Genomic DNA, 5,773 nt, shown 5'->3' on the forward strand with positions numbered 1-5,773 from the left:
TACTTCTTCTTTATGTTAATGATATGATCATTACAAGTGAAAACAAAACAAGGAGTAAAGGATATTAAATATATTCTCAAAAAATATTTTGAAAGGACTAATCTTGGATTTCTCAATTTTTTTTTGGAATTGAAGTTGCTTACTCTCATAGAAGACATTTTTTTTTCTCAAACAAGGTTTGCTAATGATATTATTGACATGTTAGACATTACTAATAAAAAGATATTGGACACACTTGAAGTTACTAATGCCAAGATGAAAATTAATGATGGAACACCTCTAGATGATTGTACTCTATATCGCCAAATGATTGGCGGCTTGACTTATTTAGCTATTAATAGGTCTGATATTGTGCATGCAGTTCATACTGCTAGCCAATTCTAACATTCTTTCACCACAGTTCACATGAGTGTTGTGATGAGAATTGTTAGATATTTACAAACCTCTACTTATTAAGGTCTTTTATTATCCTCCTCTTCCTATCTTGAATTGATTGTTTATTGTAACTTAGATTAGGGGACGAGATCCAAATGATCGATGCTCAATTATTGATTTTTGTGTTAATGTAGGTGATTCTTTGGTGTCGTGGAAGTGCAAAAAGCAACAAAAATTATCATTATCATCCATTGAGGCTGAGTACCATGCAATGGCTACTACAACATCAGAGATTGTTTGGTTACGAAGATTACTTGAGAACATGAGCATTCATCTTCAAACACCCTTCAAACTGCATTGTGATAACAAGAGTGCAGCATATATAGTTGGCAACCATACATTTTATGAAAGAACCAAATATATAGAAATGGATTGCCACTATGTGCAACCTACCTTATGTTACTTGTGAGTATCAACTAGCAGACTTCTTCACCAAGGCGTTTCTGTCACCTGAATTATATTTTCTTCTTGACAAACTTTAGGTGATCACACCGTAAGTTTGAAGAGGGTGTTAAAATGTATTGTCTACAAGTCATTTATATTATATATATATATATATAGTTCACTGTGTATGTAAATTGAAATACCCATTAAGGGTAGAGTTTCTTTATTTCAGTCTTTTGTTTTTTTATTGATTTAAAGGCTGATTGGGAGCTGGTCCAACTAGCTGTTGTACGAGCCCCCCTTTATGTAAGGGAGTGCCTATATAAAGGCACTTCTTCTCTCGTATTATTTATGTTTGTTGCCAAGCACACTTGAATAAAGATCTTTATTATTTTTATATGCTTTTTTTATTTTTTGAGAGATTGTGTATTTGGCTCTTAGTGGCCCTATGTATTTGTCCTATTAGCGGCTTTTGTACTTGTGAGTATGCACCTTTGTATCCACTTTGTGGTATCTTATTTGTGTACTTGTTGTTTCATTACAAAATTGAGACTTGAAGATGACACACTGCTTGAAGATCTTACACCTTATAGACAATTGATTGGATTCCTCACCTACCTATCTATTACCAGATCCAACATAGCCCATGCAATTCATGCAATCAACCAATTCCATCATGCCCCCATGACTGTGCACATGAGTGCGATGATAGGATTATTATATATTAAGAACTAAAGCAAAGGGTTTTTCTTATCCTCATCCTCCTCTTTCAATTTACTTGCTTAAGATGTTAGAAACTATAAAATATATCATTATCCTCAACTGAAGCTGAATATTGGGTGATGACTATAACAATAATGAAACTTGTGTGGCTAAGAAGTCTTTTTAAAGGCACAAGAGTAATATTTTCAAAACCTTCGAAGATGTGTTGCGATAATAAAAGTATGATCTATATTGCAAGCAATCACACATTCTACGAGCTAACCAAATACATTGAGATGGATTATCGTTATGTACACTATGAATATTTGAGAAGGATTATTGAGTTGCTATATGTTACTTCAGAGTACCAACTTGCAGATTTTTTTACTAAAGCTCTTTTTGCACTTTGGTTTATTTTTTCGTTAAGAAAGTTTTGGTGATCTTACCATAAGTTTGAGGGAAGAGTGTTAAAAAATAAATAAATAAATAAATAAATAAATAACTATATTTATTAATGTTTTTTTGTACTAGCCATTAGGGGTATTTTGATAATTTTACCCTTTGTAATAGGGATTGACTCTGTATTTATTTTCTTATTTTCTTGTTTTTTTACATTATATAAGGGCACAATGGTCAAAAGATCATAGAGCTGTTGGGAGCAAAGTATCTTGGGAGCTCCCCAAGGCCTCTCTCTTGTATATAAATCTGGGCTTGTCCCCTCTCTTGGATTCAAGGCTTCCCTTAAGCATTTATACTCGATAAAACTTGTAATTTTTAGTCTTGTGTTCTTTTGTATATGCACTTTGTGTTTGTGCTTTAGTGCTTTTGTATTGTCTTTTATTGGACTTGTGCACTTTGTATTTGATTTTAGCATACGTTAATATTATTGCTGGTGATTCAGTTTTTAAGTGATATTAAATGCTATACATTATCGGTCCCTTCTGGACCTGCAAACCAATCTGATGCTACTGGAGAGGCTGGCAGGCCAAACACATCAGTTGACATGGAAAACTCTTTTGCTGATGTCGGAAGAAAACCAGAAGCAAGTGTAGCGTACAGCAATGGAGATAAAAAAAATATTTATAATTTGTGTTATATATATTTTAATTGTAATATATAAAGAGAAAAATACAGAAAATATAGGTGTTTATATAGGGTAAAGGGTATTGTTTTAGTAATGGCCCCATGAGATATAAACGAGTTTGGATCTCTTATGTGCAAGTTGTTTTAATTCAAACTGACCTCATGGATGGATTCACCGTATTCAAAATAGTGAGAACCCGATTTTTTATCATGTTTTTTTAATAAAAAATACTATTTTATGACCTGAGAAAGTATCACACATTGTAGGCCATCATTTTTTAAGCCTAATAAAATCCTACCCAAGTGTTGTAATGGAACAACTCAAAAGCCGATCGATCCTCACTAAATGAAACATGTAGATCACATCTGTAAGGTTGGTTTCCTTAAAAAAAAAAACTAAAAAAAAAGAAGCGTTTGTAGGTAATGGCGATAGTAGATAATATACAAAGCATATATATTTATATATAATGTAATATATGAAAAATATATATAGTATGTATAAATAACATGGAATTTATTTTTTTGAACGAGCCCAGTCATGCTCGGCTATACACCAGTAGAGCTTGAGTCCACCATGTAATTGGGTTCGTTCGTACGGCTTATTTACCAGACCTAGACCTCCAGTGCGTGCTGGTGCGAGGGCCATCTCTGTCCAGTAGCCAATCTGGTGAAACGTTTTATATAAAATCGTCAAGACCTGAATTAGCAATCTTTGCGTGAAATGGACCCACAGTCAAACAAAACTGAGGTCAAAATGTGGCTATGACGGTGCCAATTCAGGTACAGCCAATATTTTAATAATTTTAGTAGCCTTAAGTATTATTTTAATAAAAAAATCATTTTTAATATTAAGATATAAAAAATGAGTTTTTTATTGATTAAATATTTAAAAAATTTCAGTGTTCTCGTGTCATAATTTTCTAACATAAATTCTGTGTCCTCGTATCCTCGTGTTTACGTATCTTTGTGACATAGATGTCTTCCGTTGGTCAGTTGTCTCGGCATGAGCATTTACTTTTGTAGATGATGGGGGGAGGAGACAAAGAATCTGTAGAAAAGCGTTCAGCTCTCAGATATGGTGGGCCCAGACTTTGACTGTGGTCTCTATCACTTTCACCGACAATGTTCGGAATGGTGTCACTGTTTCTTGTATTTCCAAACGCAGCCTTAATAAGCACGTGCATAATTTCCAAATCTCACGTGCCGAATTCCAATTGAAAACAGACCCCACGGATTAAATTTTGGGGTGACAGCCTACGCCCGTTCAGACGTCACTGCGTGTCCGACACTATGTAGAGCACGCGGACGGCCTCTCACACACACCCCACTCTCTCTCCCTCCATCTATCGATATATATCTGCAATTGCAAACTGCCCTTCCTCAGATCTCTCTTTATCACTGTCTCTGCGTTGAATTCATCCTTTAACATATTAACAGCTGACTCGTAACTGCTCATCATCTCTTGTAGCTATGGTCTCTTCTTCTTCTTCTGTTTCGTCGTCATCATCATCTTCCTCGTCTTTTAACAGTTTTGACCACCACCATCTGGCTTCCGAGACGCCGAAGAAGAAAGCCGGACGGAAGAAGTTCAGGGAGACAAGGCACCCAATCTACAGGGGAGTTCGCCAGCGGAAAGCCGGGAAGTGGGTGTGCGAGATACGGGAGCCGAACAAGAAGACGCGCATCTGGCTCGGCACCTACCCTTGCGTGGAGATGGCCGCCCGTGCCTACGACGTAGCGGCCTTGTCTCTGAGGGGGAAGTCTGCCCTCCTCAACTTCGCAGACTCCGCGCAGCTGCTTCCGCGCCCGAAGTCCACCTCCGCCAACCACATCCAGGCCGCTGCCATGGCAGCCGCCGAGGCCTTCCGGCCTACTCCGAACGATAGCCAAAAGCCAGAGGTCACCCCATGCCGCCATCAACAAGAAGCTAGCGTTGCTGCTGCTGCTGGGGAACAGCCCGCAGCCTTTGTAGACGAGGAGGCCCTGTTCAACATGCCAACCTTGATTGCTAGCATGGCAGAAGGGCTACTGCTTTTCCCTCCTCCCCTTCATCAACCCTTTGATTTCTATGACACAGATGGAGGCATCGACTTGAAGCTGTGGGGAGACTAATGGCCATTTCTAGGCTTTTGCTTCCTCAGTTTCCTGTCTATTCATTCATTCACTAGGTTTGGGAGAAGCAGTTACGTTTCAATATATTGTTATATAATCAATCATCGGTTATATTCAATAGCTTTGGAAAGATTGTTTTTATTTTTTTTAAATTTGACCATAGTGAGAATCGACATTTGGATCGTCCGATTCCAACACCATTTAGGTTTTTATGAGATTAAAAAATCAATGGTCTACAATTTTAAAAATATTCAATGCTTAAAAAATTATTTTTTCTCAAAAACATGATCCAAGTATGATTTTCTAGCAAATCCATCATACAGAATACATATGTAGGGTCAGATTTTAGAAAAACAACCAGAAAACCATATTCAAGCTAGATAAGCTTGCTATAGGCACAAAAAGCGTCAGACCTCTCTCTCTCTCTCTCTCTCTCTCTCTCCCTCTCTCCCTCTCTCTCTCTCTCTCTATATATATATATATATATATATTTGCTAAATGAGTTTTTTAAGAGGCTTTTTGTTTTATTTTTAAATTTTGATCGTACAGATATGATCTATATACTTGATTTTATAAGTATCAGCCCTTCAAGTGTTCGATTCTGACAGGGTAGGTTTTTATAAGGTTAAAAAATTAACGGTCCAAAATCTTTATAAATTTTTTAATACTCCAGATATCCCTTTTTTCATCAAAAACACAGGATGATCTGACCCCGCCCGTTGGGGACGTGTGCGCTTAGTTGGATGTTGTTGCAGGAGTCGTTAGAATATGAGAACTACAATGTGAAACACCATTTTCATTGTTTTTTTGTTCTTTCTCTTAGATCTAACCGTATGGATATGATCTACATGCTTGTTTTTATAATGACAAGCTCTTGAACAGATGCATAAATTAGATTTTTTTTAAGACATTAAAATCAATGGCTCATAATTTTCATAAATATTCATACATCTAAAAACTGTATTTTTTTATTGAATATACAACAGTTGATTTCTAGCAAATTCACCATGCTGAATACATTTATATGGTTGGATTTGAAAAAACAAGTGTTGAGCAT

General features: G+C 36.4%; 1 pseudogene; it reads left to right on the forward strand.

Annotated features, from left to right (window-relative positions):
* The first annotated feature begins 3,991 nt into the window (after positions 1 to 3,991).
* Positions 3,992 to 4,761, forward strand: LOC149838062 (dehydration-responsive element-binding protein 1B pseudogene; annotated as a pseudogene).
* The last annotated feature ends 1,012 nt before the right edge of the window (positions 4,762 to 5,773 follow it).

Source organism: Nuphar pumila, chromosome 5 (genome assembly GCF_984573655.1).
Source record: "Nuphar pumila chromosome 5, dmNupPumi1.hap1.1, whole genome shotgun sequence".
Taxonomy (NCBI): domain Eukaryota; kingdom Viridiplantae; phylum Streptophyta; class Magnoliopsida; order Nymphaeales; family Nymphaeaceae; genus Nuphar; species Nuphar pumila.